Consider the following 19,634-nt stretch of genomic DNA (forward strand, 5'->3'; position numbering starts at 1 on the left):
TTTCTGCAACTACCTCGGAAAAAATATTGGGCTTCTAGCTGTGTGTGGGTCTTGTTCTATTAATCCATCTATACTGACCTACATCAGGTTGCAAACTGAATATAATTTTTTCTGCATCTACCTCTGAAAAAATATTGGGCTTCTAGCTGTGTGTGGGACTTGTTGTATTAATCTATCTATACTGACCTCCATCAGGTTGCAAACTGAATATAATTTTTTTCTGCATCTAGCTCTGAAAAAATATTTGGCCTTCTAGTAGTGTGTCGGACTTTCTCTATTAGTCCATCTATTCTGACCTCCATCAGGTTGCAAATTAAAACTAATTTTATCTGCATCTACAGTACCTCTGAAAAAATATTTGGGCTTCTAGCTGTGTGTGGGACTTGTTGTATTAGTCCATCTATACTGACCTCCATCCGGTTGCAAACTGAATATATTTTTTTCTGCATCTACCTCTGAAAAAATATTGGGCTTCTAGCTGTGTGTGGGTCTTGTTCTATTAATCCATCTATACTGACCTCCATCAGGTTGCAAACTGAATATATTTTTTTCTGCATCTACCTCGGAAAAAATATTGGGCTTCTAGCTGTGTGTGGGTCTTGTTCTATTAATCCATCTATACTGACCTCCATCAGGTTGCAAACTGAATATAATTTTTTCTGCATCTACCTCTGAAAAAATATTGGGCTTCTGTGTGTGGGACTTGTTGTATTAATCCATCTATTCTGACCTCCATCAGGTTGCAAACTGAATATAATTTTTTTTTGCATCTAGCTCTGAAAAAATATTTGGCCTTCTAGTAGTGTGTCGGACTTTCTCTATTAGTCCATCTATACTGACCTCCATCAGGTTGCAAATTAAAACTAATTTTTATCTGCATCTACAGTACCTCTGAAAAAATATTTGGGCTTCTAGCTGTGTGTGGGACTTGTTGTATTAGTCCATCTACACTGACCTCCATCCGGTTGCAAACTGAATATATTTTTTTCTGCATCTACCTCTGAAAAAATATTGGGCTTCTAGCTGTGTGTGGGTCTTGTTCTATTAATCCATCTATACTGACCTCCATCAGGTTGCAAACTGAATATAATTTTTTTCTGCATCTAGCTCTGAAAAAATATTTGGCCTTCTAGTAGTGTGTCGGACTTTCTCTATTAGTCCATCTATACTGACCTTCATCAGGTTGCAAATTAAAACTAATTTTTATCTGCATCTACAGTACCTCTGAAAAAATATTTGGGCTTCTAGCTGTGTGTGGGACTTGTTGTATTAGTCCATCTATACTGACCTCCATCCGGTTGAAAACTGAATATATTTTTTTCTGCATCTACCTCTGAAAAAATATTGGGCTTCTAGCTGTGTGTGGGTCTTGTTCTATTAATCCATCTATACTGACCTCCATCAGGTTGCAAACTGAATATAATTTTTTTCTGCATCTAGCTCTGAAAAAATATTTGGCCTTCTAGTAGTGTGTCGGACTTTCTCTATTAGTCCATCTATACTGACCTCCATCAGGTTGCAAATTAAAAATAATTTTTATCTGCATCTACAGTACCTCTGAAAAAATATTTGGGCTTCTAGCTGTGTGTGGGACTTGTTGTATTAGTCCATCTATACTGACCTCCATCCGGTTGCAAACTGAATATATTTTTTTCTGCATCTACCTCTGAAAAAATATTGGGCTTCTAGCTGTGTGTGGGTCTTGTTTTATTAATCCATCTATACTGACCTCCATCAGGTTGCAAACTGAATATAATTTTTTTCTGCATCTAGCTCTGAAAAAATATTTGGCCTTCTAGTAGTGTGTCGGACTTTCTCTATTAGTCCATCTATACTGACCTCCATCAGGTTGCAAATTAAAACTAATTTTTATCTGCATCTACAGTACCTCTGAAAAAATATTTGGGCTTCTAGCTGTGTGTGGGACTTGTTGTATTAGTCCATCTATACTGACCTCCATCCGGTTGCAAACTGAATATATTTTTTTCTGCATCTACCTCTGAAAAAATATTGGGCTTCTAGCTGTGTGTGGGTCTTGTTCTATTAATCCATCTATACTGACCTCCATCAGGTTGCAAACTGAATATAATTTTTTTCTGCATCTAGCGCTGAAAAAATATTTGGCCTTCAAGTAGTGTGTCGGACTTTCTCTATTAGTCCATCTATACTGACCTCCATCAGGTTGCAAATTAAAACTAATTTTTATCTGCATCTACAGTACCTCTGAAAAAATATTTGGGATTCTAGCTGTGTGTGGGACTTGTTGCATTAGTCCATCTATACTGACCTCCATCCGGTTGCAAACTGAATATATTTTTTTCTGCATCTAGCTCTGAAAAAATATTTGGCCTTCTAGTAGTGTGTCGGACTTTCTCTATTAGTCCATCTATACTGACCTCCATCAGGTTGCAAATTAAAACTAATTTTTATCTGCATCTACAGTACCTCTGAAAAAATATTTGGGCTTCTAGCTGTGTGTGGGACTTGTTGTATTAGTCCATCTATACTGACCTCCATCAGGTTGCAAATTCAAAATAATTTTTTTCTGCATCTAACCCAGCCAATAGTTTTGGCCTAATACCACAGTTTGGCCACTCAGCTCTGCTCGGTTACCATCCATTGTTTTTTTGTGCAAACAACTCCAGAGTTGTGAATTAGTTAACCACCAAAATGAGTGGAAAAAGGCCTGCTGCTGGTGGAAAGGGGAATAGGCGTGTTGGGAAGGGGAAAAAAGTTTGTGTCCGTGGGGTAGGTGTTAAAGCAACAGTAACATCTGCAGAAGAAAGACCATCTTCCAGCCAAACTAAAATGTCTACTTCTTTTAGCGGACAATGTGATAAGATCCCTTTCTTACGGCCACGCCAATCGCTACAAATTCCAGATGAGGCACAAAAACAGCAGGTGCTTCAACGGATATCAAGTGCTCCTTTAAGTGGGCTCTCCTCCACATCAACTTCAACATCACAAATACTCCAGTCCTCAAAGGTGTCACCCAAATCGCACTTGCTTCCTCACAGCTCCCAAATCTCCAGCTGCCCGTCTGAGTATGAGGTAGAACAGATGGTTGAGTCTGCAGAGCTGTTTACTCATACTATAGCCTGGGAATCAGAGGTCGACTCCAGCGCTTCTGTGAATCCAGACGAGGAAATGATCTGCACTGATGCCCAGAATCTTTATGAGTCGGATCCAGGACCAGACGCAGAAGGTTTTGACCATAATGTAGACCCTCATTCCCAAACTGTAACTCCTGTTGGTGGAGACAATGAGGAAGACGATGATAAGACTCAAATACCTGATTGGAGCGACAACTTTAGTTTTTTGTCAGGGCAGGAACAGGTTGGCTCTGAGGACGACGGGTGTGATAACGCACAGGGTGATGATGATGAGGTCGGAGATCCCACTTACTGTCAACCCACAGTCAGCCAAGAGATGAGGTCAGCAGAGGAGGTGGAGGAAGATGCTAGTGACGACGAGGTCAGGCTGCGCCTTCCTGGACAGAGACGTAGTACTGGAAGCACGTCAACAACTGCATCCTCAAACACAACTCTGCCTCTCACCACAAGTCGTGGTGGCTCTTCAGGTCGCATGGGTGCTAAGCCTTGCATAGCCTGGGCATTTTTTCAGATCGATAAAGATGACCCAACTCGTGTTATCTGTAACATTTGTCAGCAAAAGCTAAGTAGAGGCCAAAAAATACATAGTTTGAGTACTTCATGCATGAACCGGCACATGGACATGAAGCATAAGTTGCAGTGGGATGCTCAGTGTGCTACAATGCGGCCTATCCGGCCGGGCAAACCACAGTCTGCCATATCTTGTGCATCCGCGGCCTCTTCATCCTCTGTGATTGGGGGGACAGCAGTCACACCTGTTTTGGGGCGCAGACCTGCCACCTCTTTACCCGCAACAGCCAGCGTGATTGGCAGGTCATCATTTTCTTTGGAGGTGGTAACACCAGCTGGTGTTGAGCGCTGTCCGACATCGATAGCACCAGCTTTGGATCAAGGCAACCTAACATGTCCGCCTGCATCTTCCTCACAGACCGGCAGTTTGCCGGGGACACCCTTATCAACCCCGTCTAAGCACAATAGCCAGCCCTCGGTCCCTCAGATGTGGACAAGTAAAAGACCATTTCCTCCTAGCCATGAGAAAGCTAAGAGGTTGAATTTCACCATCTGCAAGCTCTTGGCTACAGAAATGCTGCCTTTCCGCCTGGTGGACACAGAGGATTTTCGAGACCTTATGTCCGTCGCAGTGCCCCAGTACCAGATGCCCAGTCGGCACTACTTCTCAAAGAAAGGTGTGCCTGCGCTCCACCAGCATGTCGCACACAACATCACCGCTTCTTTGAGAAACTCTGTGTGTGACAGGGTGCATTTCACCACAGACACTTGGACGAGTAGGCATGGAAAGGGGCGTTACATGTCGCTGACTGGGCACTGGGTAACTATGGTGACAGCAGGACAAGGGGCTGCTGTCCAAGTCTTGCCGTCCCCACGAGTTGTGCGTCAATCCTCTTTATGTCAAAGTTCCTCCACTGCTTCTGCCTCCTCAACCTCCTCTCGGTCTTCCACCTGCACCCAAAGCCTGTCTGGTCATGCCACAAGCTTTCTAACTGCGCAGAAGGGATCCTGCACACCTCCTTACTATGCTGGCAGTAGGGCTCAACGTCATCAGGCGGTTTTTACATTGAAATGTCTGGGAAATGTGAGTCACACAGCTGAGGAGTTGTGGTCAGCTCTGGAGAACCAATTTCATGAATGGTTGTCTCCACTGGACCTGAAACCAGGGAAGGCCGTGTGCGACAATGCTGCAAACCTGGGTGCGGCCCTTCGCCGGGGCAATGTCACACACGTGCCTTGTATGGCTCACGTGTTGAACCTGGTTGTCCAGCAATTTTTAGCCCACTATCCCAGACTAGATGGCCTTCTGCAGAGGGCACGGTCGCTGTGTGCTCACTTCTGCCGTTCGCATCCCGCAGCTCAGCGACTTACATCTCTACAGAAGTCGTTGGGCCTGCCACTTCACCGGCTAAAATGCGATGTGCCTACCCGGTGGAATTCAACTCTGCACATGTTGCAGCGACTGTGGCAGCACCGACAAGCCCTGGTGCAATACGTTCTGACGTATAGCCTGGGCCAACGAGATTCAGAGGTGGGGCAAATCACGCTGGAGGAGTGGTCTCAGATCAGGGACCTATGCACCCTTCTGCACAGTTTTGAAATGGCGACTAGAGATGAGCGTTGTTCTACTCGAACTGTTCGCCAATCTCAAATTCGAGCTGTTTTGGGCGGTGTTCGAGCCGGTCGGCGAACACGAACAATTTGAGAAAAATTCGGCTGTTCGAGGTTATGTTCGATAACTGTTCGTGCACCAAAATCATAACTGGATTTTTTCTCAGTAATGATGAAAATTAATGTTAATACGCAGTTTGAGTGTACAGCGGGGCGGGGGGAGGGGCAGGGGATGGATCTCTGCAGGAACAATGAAGATCTCCATTTTTTTTTCTCTTTCCCGCTTTTGCAGTGGGGAAGTGCAATCTGTCAGCCTATCAGCAGCGCACACACGGAGCGAAGTGCTTTTTTTCACACAAGCAAGGGCATGTGTGATTGGCAGTGTATGTCACATGTCCTTGCCCTATAAGACCAAGCCATTTTCCCCGTCGCCACCATTTTCTCACTGCTGCAGCTGCGTGTTAGACGGCACCGCTGTTGCTGTGTGCGCTATACCTTGTTAATTTCAAGCCAATTTTCGCACAAATATACAGATAGCTTGGGAGTAGGGAATAGTTGTGATTGCAGTCCTTTTAAGGACTAGGTTACAGCATTTCCTACGACTTTTATCAAGCAGGTCTGTGCTCTTAAATAGATAGATTGTGGGAGTAAAGACTAATTGTAATTGGAGTCCTTTTCAGGACTAGGTTACATCAGTTCCTATCAGTTTTTGCCAGGCAGGTCTGTGCCAGTGCTGTGCAAGTTTTTTTCACAGCATTTGGCTGAATCTAGCAAAGCTAATCCTTTTTGGCCTATTGCAGAGTGTGTTAGTCAGTGGAGTAGCCTATCTGTGTTGCAAGATATACCACCTGTGTATAGAATACCAATTTTTTTACTGCACCTAGTGAAGTAAAATCTTTTGGGCATAGCATCATTCTATTAGTCCATCTATACTGACCTCCATTAGGTTGCAAATTGAATATAATTTTTTTCTGCATCTAGCTCTGAAAAAATATTTGGGCTTCTAGCAGTGTGTGGGACTTGGTCTATTAGTCCATCTATACTGACCTCCATCAGGTTGCAAATTAAAAATAATTTTTTTCTTCATTTATCTCTGAAAAAATATTTGGGCTTCTAGCAGTGTGTGGGACTTGTTCTATTAGTCCTTCTATACTGACCTCCAGCAGGTTGCAAATTGAATATAATTTTTTTCTGCATCTAGCTCTGAAAAAATATTTGGGCTTCTAGCGGTGTGTGGGACTTGATCTATTAGTCCATCTATACTGACCTCCATCAGGTTGCAAATTAAAAATAATTTTTTTCTGCATCTAGCTCTGAAAAAATATTTGGGCTTCTAGCAGTGTGTGGGACTTGGTCTATTAGTCCATCTATACTGACCTCCATCAGGTTGCAAATTGAATAAAAAAAATTTCTGCATCTAGCTCTGAAAAAATATTTGGGCTTCTAGCGGTGTGTGGGACTTGGTCTATTAGTCCATCTATACTGACCTCCATCAGGTTGCAAATTAAAAATATTTTTTTTCTGCATCTAGCTCTGAAAAAATATTTGGGCTTCTAGCAGTGTGTGGGACTTGGTCTATTAGTCCATCTATACTGACCTCCATCAGGTTGCAAATTGAATAAAAAAAATTTCTGCATCTAGCTCTGAAAAAATATTTGGGCTTCTAGCGGTGTGTGGGACTTGGTCTATTAGTCCATCTATACTGACCTCCATCAGGTTGCAAACTGAATATAATTTTTTTCTGCATCTAGCTCTGAAAAAATATTTGGGCTTCTAGCAGTGTGTGGGACTTGGTCTATTAGTCAATCTATACTGACCTCCATCAGGTTGCAAATTAAAAATAATTTTTTTCTTCATTTAGCTCTGAAAAAATATTTGGGATTCTAGCAGTGTGTGGGACTTGTTCTATTAGTCCTTCTATACTGACCTCCAGCAGGTTGCAAATTGAATATAATTTTTTTCTGCATCTAGCTCTGAAAAAATATTTGGGCTTCTAGCGGTGTGTGGGACTTGGTCTATTAGTCCATCTATACTGACCTCCATCAGGTTGCAAATTAAAAATAATTTTTTTCTGCATCTATCTCTGAAAAAATATTTGGGCTTCTAGCAGTGTGTGGGACTTGGTCTATTAGTCCATCTATACTGACCTCCATCAGGTTGCAAATTGAAAAAAAAATTTTCTGCATCTAGCTCTGAAAAAATATTTGGGCTTCTAGCGGTGTGTGGGACTTGGTCTATTAGTCCATCTATACTGACCTCCATCAGGTTGCAAACTGAATATAATTTTTTTCTGCATCTAGCTCTGAAAAAATATTTGGGCTTCTAGCAGTGTGTGGGACTTGGTCTATTAGTCCATCTATACTGACCTCCATCAGGTTGCAAATTAAAAATAATTTTTTTCTTCATTTAGCTCTGAAAAAATATTTGGGCTTCTAGCAGTGTGTGGGACTTGTTCTATTAGTCCTTCTATACTGACCTCCAGCAGGTTGCAAATTGAATATAATTTTTTTCTGCATCTAGCTCTGAAAAAATATTTGGGCTTCTAGCGGTGTGTGGGACTTGGTCTATTAGTCCATCTGTACTGACCTCCATCAGGTTGCAAATTGAATAAAAAAATTTTCTGCATCTAGCTCTGAAAAATATTTGGGCTTCTAGCGGTGTGTGGGACTTGGTCTATTAGTCCATCTATACTGACCTCCATCAGGTTGCAAATTAAAAATAATTTTTTTCTGCATCTAGCTCTGAAAAAAAATTTGGGCTTCTAGCAGTGTGTGGGACTTGGTCTATTAGTCCATCTATACTGACCTCCATCAGGTTGCAAACTGAATATAATTTTTTTCGGCATCTAGCTCTGAAAAAATATTTGGGCTTCTAGCAGTGTGTGGGACTTGGTCTATTAGTCCATCTATACTGACCTCCATCAGGTTGCAAATTAAAAATAATTTTTTTCTTCATTTAGCTCTGAAAAAATATTTGGGCTTCTAGCAGTGTGTGGGACTTGTTCTATTAGTCCTTCTATACTGACCTCCAGCAGGTTGCAAATTGAATATAATTTTTTTCTGCATCTAGCTCTGAAAAAATATTTGGGCTTCTAGCGGTGTGTGGGACTTGGTCTATTAGTCCATCTATACTGACCTCCATCAGGTTGCAAATTAAAAATAATTTTTTTCTGCATCTAGCTCTGAAAAAATATTTGGGCTTCTAGCAGTGTGTGGGACTTGGTCTATTAGTCCATCTATACTGACCTCCATCAGGTTGCAAATTGAATAAAAAAATTTTCTGCATCTAGCTCTGAAAAAATATTTGGGCTTCTAGCGGTGTGTGGGACTTGGTCTATTAGTCCATCTATACTGACCTCCATCAGGTTGCAAATTCAAAATAATTTTTTGTCTGCATCTAGCTCTGAAAAAATATTTTGCCTTCTAGCAGTGTGTGGGACTTTCTCTATTAGTCCATTTATACTGACCTCCATCAGGCTGCAAATTAAAAATAATTTTTATCTGCATCTACCTGTGAAAAAATATTTGGCCTTCTAGCAGTGTGTGGGACTTGTTCTATTAGTCCATCTATACTGACCTCCATCAGGTTGCAAACTGAATATAATTTTTTTCTGCATCTAGCTCTGAAAAAATATTTGGCCTTCTAGCAGTGTGTGGGACTTTCTCTATTAGTCCATCTATACTGACCTCCATCAGGTTGCAAATTAAAAATAATTTATATCTGTATCTAGCTCTGAAAAAATATTTTGCCTTCTAGCAGTGTGTGGGACTTTCTCTATTAGTCCATCTATACTGACCTCCATCAGGTTGCAAATTTAAAATAATTTTTTGTCTGCATCTAGCTCTGAAAAAATATTTGGCCTTCTAGCAGTGTGTGGGACTTTCTCTATTAGTCCATCTATACTGACCTCCATCAGGCTGCAAATTAAAATATTTTTTTTCTGCATCTACCTCTGAAAAAATTTTTGGGCTTCTAACTGTGTGTAGGACTTGTTCTATTAGTCCATCTATACTGACCTCCATCAGGTTGCAAACTGAATACAATTTTTTTCTGCATCTACCTCTGAAAAAATATTTGGGCTTCTAGCTGTGAGTGGGACTTGTTCTATTAGTCCATCTATACTGACCTCCATCAGGTTGCAAATTGAATATAATTTTTTTCTGCATCTAACCCAGCCAATAGTTTTGGCCTAATACCACAATTTGGCCACTCAGCTCTGCTCGGTTCCCATCCATTGTTTTTTTGTGCAAACAACTCCAGAGTTGTGAATTAGTTAACCACCAAAATGAGTGGAAAAAGGCCTGCTGCTGGTGGAAAGGGGAATAGGCGTGTTGGGAAGGGGAAAAAAGGTTGTGTCCGTGGGGTAGGTGTTAAAGCAACAGTAACATCTGCAGAAGAAAGACCATCTTCCAGCCAAACTAAAATGTCTACTTCTTTTAGCGGACAATGTGATAAGATCCCTTTCTTACGTCCACGTCAATCGCTACAAATTCCAGATGAGGCACAAAAACAGCAGGTGCTTCAACGGATATCAAGTGCTCCTTTAAGTGGGCTCTCCTCCACATCAACTTCAACATCACAAATACTCCAGTCCTCAAAGGTGTCACCCCAATCGCACTTGCTTCCTCACAGCTCCCAAATCTCCAGCTGTCCGTCTGAATATGAGGTAGAACAGATGGTTGAGTCTGCAGAGCTGTTTACTCATACTATAGCCTGGGAATCAGAGGTCGACTCCAGCGCTTCTGTGAATCCAGACGAGGAAATGATCTGCACTGATGCCCAGAATCTTTATGAGTCGGACCCAGGACCAGATGCAGAAGGTTCTGACCATAATGTAGACCCTCATTCCCAAACTGTAACTCCTGTTGGTGGAGACAATGAGGAAGACGATGATGAGACTCAAATACCTGATTGGAGCGACAACTTTAGTTTTTTGTCAGGGCAGGAACAGGTTGGCTCTGAGGACGACGGTTGTGATAACGCACAGGGTGATGATGATGAGGTTGGAGATCCCACTTACTGTCAACCCACAGTCAGCCAAGAAATGAGGTCAGCAGAAGAGGTGGAGGAAGATGCTAGTGACAACGAGGTCAGGTTGCGCCTTCCTGGACAGAGACGTAGTACTGGAAGCACGTCAACAACTGCATCCTCAAACACAACTCTGCCTCTCACCACAAGTCGTGGTGGCTCTTCAGGTCGCATGGGTGCTAAGCCTTGCATAGCCTGGGCATTTTTTCAGATCGATAAAGATGACCCAACTCGTGTTATCTGTAACATTTGTCAGCAAAAGCTAAGTAGAGGCCAAAAAATACATAGTTTGAGTACTTCATGCATGAACCGGCACATGGACATGAAGCATAAGTTGCAGTGGGAAGCTCAGTGTGCTACAATGCGGCCTAGCCGGCCGGGCCGACCACCGTCTGCCATATCTTGTGCATCCGCGGCCTCTTCATCCTCTGTGACTGGGGGGACAGCAGTCACACCTGTTTTGGGGCGCAGACCTGCCACCTCTTTACCCGCAACAGCCAGCGTGATTGGCAGGTCATCATTTTCTTTGGAGGTGGTAACACCAGCTGGTGTTGAGCGCTGTCCGACATCGATAGCACCACCTTTGGATCAAGGCAACCTAACATGTCCGCCTGCATCTTCCTCACAGACCGGCAGTTTGATGGGGACACCCTTATCAACCCCGTCTAAGCAAAATAGCCAGCCCTCGGTCCCTCAGATGTTGACAAGTAAAAGACCATTTCCTCCTAGCCATGAGAAAGCTAAGAGGTTGAATTTCACCATCTGCAAGCTCTTGGCTACGGAATTGCTGCCTTTCCGCCTGGTGGACACAGAGGATTTTCGAAACCTTATGTCCGTCGCAGTGCCCCAGTACCAGATGCCCAGTCGGCACTACTTCTCAAAGAAAGGTGTGCCTGCGCTCCACCAGCATGTCGCACACAACATCACCGCTTCTTTGAGAAACTCTGTGTGTGACAGGGTGCATTTCACCACAGACACTTGGACGAGTAGGCATGGACAGGGGCGTTACATGTCGCTGACTGGGCACTGGGTAACTATGGTGACAGCAGGACAAGGGGCTGCTGTCCAAGTCTTGCCGTCCCCACGAGTTGTGCGTCAATCCTCTTTATGTCAAAGTTCCTCCACTGCTTCTGCCTCCTCAACCTCCTCTCGGTCTTCCACCTGCACCCAAAGCCTGTCTGGTCATGCCACAAGCTTTCTAACTGCGCAGAAGGCATCCTGCACACCTCCTTACTATGCTGGCAGTAGGGCTCAACGTCATCAGGCGGTTTTTACTTTGAAATGTCTGGGAAATGTGAGTCACACAGCTGAGGAGTTGTGGTCAGCTCTGGAGAACCAATTTCATGAATGGTTGTCTCCACTGGACCTGAAACCAGGGAAGGCCGTGTGCGACAATGCTGCAAACCTGGGTGCGGCCCTTCGCCGGGGCAATGTCACACACATGCCTTGTATGGCTCACGTGTTGAACCTGGTTGTCCAGCAATTTTTAGCCCACTATCCCAGACTAGATGGCCTTCTGCAGAGGGCACGGTCGCTGTGTGCTCACTTCCGCCGTTCGCATCCCGCAGCTCAGCGACTTACATCTCTACAGAAGTTGTTGGGCCTGCCACTTCACCGGCTAAAATGCGATGTGCCTACCCGGTGGAATTCAACTCTGCACATGTTGCAGCGACTGTGGCAGCACCGACAAGCCCTGGTGCAATACGTTCTGACGTATAGCCTGGGCCAACGAGATCCAGAGGTGGGGCAAATCACGCTGGAGGAGTGGTCTCAGATCAGGGACCTATGCACCCTTCTGCACAGCTTTGAAATGGCGACGAAGATGTTTAGTGCTGACGATGCCATTATCAGCATGACTATTCCGGTGATTTACATGCTGGAGCACATGTTAAACAGAATTCGGAGTCAGGTGGTGGCACAAGAGGAGGTGGAGGAAGTAGAGGAGGAGGAGTTGTATGCGGAAGGGCTAACATCTGCAAGGTCCAGACGGTCGGCAGCACCAAGGCGGCAGGCATGTGAGGGTGGGGGAGATGGTTTTACCAGGGCGCATGGTAGCAGCCAAACTAGTGAGGAAGGTGCAGGAGCCCAGGAAGAAGTGGAGGACGAACTGATGGAAGACTCATCAGATGAGGGAGAACTTGATCACATTTCTGTTGTGCGAGGTTGGGGGGAGAGGACAGAGGAAGGAAGCATGATTGTTACCTCGCCACCAACACAACAGGGACTTGGTGCTCCTGGATGCGCAACACACATGAGTGCCTTCTTGCTGCACTACCTGCAACATGACCCTCGAATTGTGAGAATTAGAAATAATCCTGACTACTGGGTTGCCACACTGTTAGATCCCCGGTACAAAAGTAAATTTGCAGAAATTATTCCTGCCATAGAAAGGGATGCACGCATGCAGGAGTATCAGCAGAGACTGTTGCAGAATCTTACATGTACTTTTCCACAAAACACCAGTGGTGCACGTAGTAAATCTCACAGTTCCAACTTGCCAACCATGGGACCGTCAAGTGTTCAGCACTCAAACCGTAACAGAACCACAGTATCTGCTGGTAACATCAATTTTGCGGAATCATTTCACCACTTTTTTAGCCCATCCTTTGCAAGGGCACAGGAGACAAGAAGTCTGACACATAGTCAACGCCTAAAGACGATGGTACAGGAGTATCTCCAAGTAAACATTGAAGCCATGACTGTGTCACTGGACCCTTGCTCTTTTTGGGCTTCCAATCTGGATAAATGGCCGGAGCTAGCCACTTACGCCTTGGAGATCTTGTCATGCCCCGCAGCCAGCGTACTGTCTGAACGTGTGTTCAGCGCTGCTGGTGGTGTGCTGACAGATAAGCGCACGCGGCTCTCCACTGATAATGTAGACAGACTCACGTTCATAAAGATGAACAAATCATGGATCCGAAACGACTTTTCTACCCCTGTGTCATCCTGGGGAGAGTAAAAGCTTGATGATTGGTTAAAATCATCTCACCAACCATTTAAAGCTTTCAAATTACTAATCATGTTTATCTGTATCTTGGCTGGAAAATAATTTGGGCTTTGTAGCAGTGTGCAGCACTGATTCTATTAGGCCATCTATAATAAGCTCCACCAGATTTAAAATTACTAGTCATGTTTATCTGTATCTTGGCTGGAAAATAATTTGGGCTTTGTAGTAGTGTGCAGCACTGATCCTATTAGGCCATCTATACTAAACTCCACCAGATTTAAAATTAATAATAATTTTTAGCTACATCTAGCCCGGAAAATAATTTTGGGGCTCCGAGATGCGCAAGACACATAAGTGCCTTCTTGCTGCACTACCTGCAACATGACCCTCATATTGTCAGAATTCGAAGTAATCATGATTACTGGGTTGCCACACTCTTAGATCCCCCAAACTTTTCGATCAACCTTTTCATTTTAATAAAGACCAAAAAAATGGTCATTTTTGAAATTATAAGCATTAGCAGGTTATTAGAAACTGAAATCAAACAGTTTTCAACTCAAAACTTTATTCTAGGTGATGTTACATTTTCACATAGGACCACTTGTTCGAAAGGAGCTTCTGAACTCTCTCGTCCATTGAATTTGTCAGGTTTTGGATGGTTTCTGCTTCAATTGTTTTGCATGAGGACAGAATACCCTCCCAGAGCTGTTGCTTAGATGTGAACTGCCTCCCGCCATCATAGACACTCCTTTTGATGATGCTCCAGAGGTTCTGAATGGGGTAGAGGTCAGGGGAGCATGGGGGTCACACCATAAGTTTGTCCCCTTTTATGCCCATATCAGCCAGAGATGAAGATGTGTTATGTGCAGCATGAGATGGTGCATTATCATGCATAAAAATGATCTTGCTGTGGAATACACTGTTCTTCTTCTTGAACCATGGCAGGAAGTGCTGTTTGAGAAAATCCACATACATTATGGAATTCATCTTTACCCCTTCAGGGATCCGAAAGGGGGCGACAATCTCTCTCCCCATGATTCTAGCCCAAAACATTACCCAACCTCCTCCTTGTTGGCGCTGTAGCCGTGTTTGCGTGGGGTGTCCATCAACCAGCCATCCTCCACTCCATCCATCTGGACCATCGAGCGCTGCACGGCACTCATCCGTGAACAAAACAGTTTTGAAATCAGTCTTCATGTAATGTTTGGCCCACTGGAGCCGTTTCTGCTTGTTAGAAGTGGATAGAGGAGGTCGATAGGATGGCGTATGCACAGCTGCGAACCTCTGAAGGACCCTGCATCTTGTTGTTCGGGGGACGTTGGAGGCACCAGAAGCTTCAAAAACTTACTTGTCTGCTGCTATGACAAGGCTTTTTTGCCACTGCTCTTTTAACCTGACGTAATTGCCTGTAGGAAAGAGTCCTCAATTTGCCCTTATCAGCACGCACACGTGTGTACTGTGAATCAGCTACATACTTCTTGATTGCCAAGACACTTCATCCTGATCATCGCACAATGTTGATTGTAGTCATGCCTTGACCTAAACACTCCACAATTTGTTGCTTCTCAGCAGCCGACACATCCTTTTTCTTTCCCATTTTGGCAGAAAATGTAGGCTGCTTAATAATGTGAGACAGCCTTCTTAAGTAGTCTTGCCTTTCATTGGACACACCTGTCAAACTAATTAGCACAGGTGTCTGCAATTGCTTACAGTGATATAAAGAGCCCTGACACACATCACCATCAATGAGTTTAACTGACAAACAAATAAATTCTTCCCTTATCACTCCTAAACACTTTTTGCATAATAATTTGGAACACAGTGTACATGTGCTTTTCCACAAAACACCAGTGGTTCCCGTGGTGAATCTTACAGTTCTAACTTGCCATCCGTGGTCTGTATGGAGTTGTTCAATAAAGGGCCCAAAATGAAGATAACATAGATGGGAGAGGTCTCTATGAATAGGAATTCCTAAGTATTTGATACCCTGTGAGGGCCAGACAAAGGGAAAGTTGGACTGGATGGAATCCTATATGGATTTGGGGAGGGAGACATCGAGGGCCTCAGACTTCGCTGCATTGATTTTAAAATTTGACCATGTAACAAAGTGATCTATTTCAGCCCTAACAGCATGGATGGATATATGTGATTGAGTGATATATACTAGGACATCATCAGCAAATAGAGAGCACTTGTACTCGGTGCCTCCCACCTCAATCCACCTAATATTGGGGTTATGGCGAATTGATGAGAGCAGGTGCTCCGTCACTAGGATGTATAAGAGAGGGGACAGAGGACATCCCTGCCTTGTCCCATTGGTGATTGTGAAAGGTGATGAAAATGTTCTGATGCACCCCCTGGGCCTTGGAACACCCGGAGCCGGACCCTTTTTGGTGGATGCTGGTGGTTGTAGTCTCCATGGCGGCAAACCGGTTCCGTGGCTCAGGGCGGTCAAACCAGCGGCGGAACTATTTATGTTGTTTTGATGTTTAAATGTCCGACTACGCCACCCGTGGATTGCGGTCAGAGTGAACCGCCGCTGCAGGGCAGACCGCTGAGGCTGGTGTTGTGGGTGCAGCAGAGCGTAGCATAACTCCCCACGGGAGGAGTATAGCCTCAGGGCAATGTATGCAGAGGATGGGGGTGATGGTGCAGGGCAGCAGCAGTAACGACACAGAGTCAGTGATGCAGTCCAGGGCTTTTACTCACAGTTCTTATTATCCAGATCATGTCTGCAGGTAACGGCTGCCCACGTCGTACTGTGCTCACCAGGTGAGGGGCTCAGACAACTCCCAGATAACTTTGGAGCGCTTCACAGGACCCCCTTTGTGTGTCCTTTGTCTTGCCTTTCTTACCAACCCTTCTGTCCGACTGCCTCGGGCCTCCTCTTGGTAAACTTGGCGCCAGTTTCCCTGATCCTATGTGGTGCCTTCCTAGCGGGTGTAGCGAGGGGCTGCGCCACATAAAATGTCACAGCCTCCGGTTTCTAGCTGAGGGTCGTTTCCTGCCTCCACTAGTTTCGGGGACCGGTCTCCCCCTTTGGCCTGACCCCTCCACGCAGGTGGATTCGGGCGTGCAATGGCGACTCGCCCGTCCGCACCCCTGGGATCCCTTCGTTCCTCGTTCCTGGAGCCTTCTCCGCTCCTCTTCCTTCCTTCTCCCCCTTCCATGCCTGGGCCTCTGTTACTAGGCCTGCCTCCGGAGCAGAGCTCATGCAGAGCTCCTGCTCCCTGCCACTTCTGCTCAGACTTCTCTGCACTGAACTAAGATGGTGCCCACCTTTTATACTCCCTTCTCAATGCACCCATGAACTGCTTCCTCCCTGCTCCTACACTACAGGGTTCCCTTTCCTCAGTGTTCCCTCCCCCCACTCCAGCCAGAGACAGGGACTGTCGTGCCCATCTCAGGGGCATATTGGTCGCCCTGCCCCACGGCAATGTGGTGTAATGCATGCAGGTGTCGGGTCCTGATCCACACTCCATCCTTACCTGAGAGTGAGATATCACACCTCTGGGAGAGGTGCAATACCTCTGTAGCAACCGAGCCCTCAGGGTGCTACAGTTCCATTTATCTTCAGCCTAGGTGACGTATTGCAATACAGGGCCGTGATTTGGCTATAAAAGGGACCCCTAGACCCCTACCCCAAGCTTTTTAAGAGAATAATATATGGTGTGCCAGGAGACTCTATGGAATGCTTTCTCAGCATCCAACGAGAGTATGTAATTACAAATTTTTAACTGCATCTAGCCCAGGAAATACTTTGTGCCTTGTAGCAGTGTCTGCTAGTCAGCGGATTATCCCGGCTGTTAAGCAAGCTACACCACCTGTAGTTTGGACACTTAATTTTTTCAAAGGAAATGCTTCGGGACCACGGGATACTTAGTGAAGAGCATCAGGAGGCACCCCAAGGCATAGGGGCTGGGACTGGCAGTAGGATGCCTTGCGGTGGACAGCCGAGCTCGATCCTTATAAAAGCTTTTTAACTGCAGCAGCTTTAGTGGACGCTAATGGAGCTTGAATTACGCGGCTGCTGGCATGAGACTTGCCCTCCAATAGATCCTTGTAAATGGATTTAAAGTGTATTCATTCAAATTAGAGAGACAATTTAAATTAAAAAGCTTAGAGCTGCCTCCACCACAGGGGGGCTCGCTCGACCCACCAGCGGACAGGCACCAGTATTGGGAGAGGGGGGCTGGCCGTCAGGGTTCACCGCGGCTCTGGCAGAAACCCGGCGACACGGAGGTGGCACGGGCAGGAGCGGACTGAACGTGTCGGCTTCTCACTTTTTGGATTTTAGAAGGGCATGACATGCCTATATCTGTGTCTCTCCCTCCTTTTACTCCTCCACCTCTTTTCTTTTCGCATGACTATATGTACTTGTCACTTTTCCATGTGTTAGTTGTGTCTTCTGCGCAGTTTGTCAGCTTTTGGACACCTTTGAAGGTGTTTTCTATGTGTTTCTATGTGTTTTTGTTTGCCTGCCATTGGTTTTAACGGTGTTCGAAGGTGTTCGACGAACAGTTCGATGAACAGTTCGGCGAACACACGGGTGTTCGACGAACCGAACCGAACTCGAACATTACGGGGGTGGCTCAACACTACTCCTAAGGTGCTGTCGTGGAAGATTCCTAGAAACCGAATTACCAATAAGTCTAATTTCAGATGTTTCTACCTCAGGCATCAATAGACTATAAATATACTTAATAAACAAAAGCTAAAAGAGCAGATGAACATAGTTTATCAAGTCTGAAATGCGCATGTGATACTGACATCAAAGTTTCACCACATTTTGGGACAAATGTTTTCACTTTCAACATTAACAATCAGTAGAATATTTTCTCTAAATTTGCATCTTCTTTCTTCACTCCAATTGTTTGAACCTAAGAAAAAATAAAGCTTGATGCAACATTATGCTTACAAATTGTGTTTTATGCTCAATCATCATCTGTCCTACAGAGACACAGTAAGACTTACCCTGGCGAATTGATTAAATTTGAAAATCTTAAAAAAAATGCAGAATTGCTGTTTTTTTCTATTCATTCACAAAGAATTAATGTAAGTTCTTAAATATGTACGCAAAATAGCGGGACTTTCAAATATAGATAATCTTGCAAAAACAAGTCAAAGTAAAAATAAATACATCCAGTTGTGACATCTACAGTGTGTTGAACATTCCTGAATCTTAATGTGTCCTGCCGAAATAGCTCAGTTGGGAGAGCGTTAGACTGAAGATCTAAAGGTCCCGGGTTTCGGCAAAAGTTTTTTTCTTCACCCATTAAATTATAAGCAGAAAATAAACAAAGCATATGGACTGACTGTTTACAGAGAATGTAAAAGTCCTAATCATTATAACTATCTACAGGAAATAAAATGATAGAAACTTGAGAACTGAACACTTTTAACTTTTGAGGAAAATAATATTTTTTGTAATTTTTCCTTCATTCTGGACATCATCACTTTGTTTTATTTTAGTTTGACTTAGCTGTATGAGGATTTAAAGGAAACCTGATAGCTAATACGGGCAGCATGTATCAGACACTAGCTGAATGATTTCAGGCATTTATGTTTGACTATGAATCGCTGTGGCATTACTGAGACAAATATGCTTCAAAAATATGCCAGGAACAAAGCTGTTTGGGGAAAAAGCCAGGAAGTCAAAAAACACAAGCACCAACTCAAGACCGTCATCTTTCATTCTAAAAATAGGGGTTTCCACGTTAATGGTAAGACAAAGAATCCACAGATTTGGCATTTCTCTAGCAAGGAGAGCCCACTTAAAATGTATTTGGTGCTTGTCTCCATAAGCGCAAGCTGGGCACTAAACTGGCTTAATTGTAATTCTGGATGTTGCAGAGTGAAAACACCTGTTGGACAAAAATAGTAATTGTCGGTGTTGATGAATAGAGATGAGCGTTGTTCGACTAGAACTGTTCGCCATTCTCAAATTCGAGCTGTTTTGGGCGGTGTTCGAGTTGTTCGACGAACCCGAACGATTTGCAAAAAATTCGGCTGTTCGAGGTTATGTTCGATAACTGTTCGTGCACCAAAAGCGTGTCCTGCATGTCTGGTGCTATTTAGAGCACCAATCATGCAGGAACTGTCTGCCACTCACTGTAATGCCGCAGCCATGGTGGTTGTGGCATTACAGTGATTGCCCAAATCGATGGGAACAGTGCCAACAGTGAAACATGAAAAGCCGGCAATTCAGCAGCGGCATACACCGGTACCCGACAATTTAGAACCGAAAGAATAGAGCTTCACACATAGATTAGATAGATATAAACATGTCAGCCACATATATAAGAAGTACAGTGACAGTGTTACTTACTGTACTTGTCATTTAGCGTAAAGGATTTATCAAAAAAAATAATAGTGTTTTCATGCACCGTCTCTTTAAAAAAGCCGGCCGGCAATTCAGCAGCGGT

Source organism: Phyllobates terribilis, unplaced genomic scaffold (assembly GCF_046119375.1).
Source record: "Phyllobates terribilis strain yellow unplaced genomic scaffold, ASM4611937v1 Scaffold_65__1_contigs__length_7625178, whole genome shotgun sequence".
Lineage (NCBI taxonomy): Eukaryota > Metazoa > Chordata > Amphibia > Anura > Dendrobatidae > Phyllobates > Phyllobates terribilis.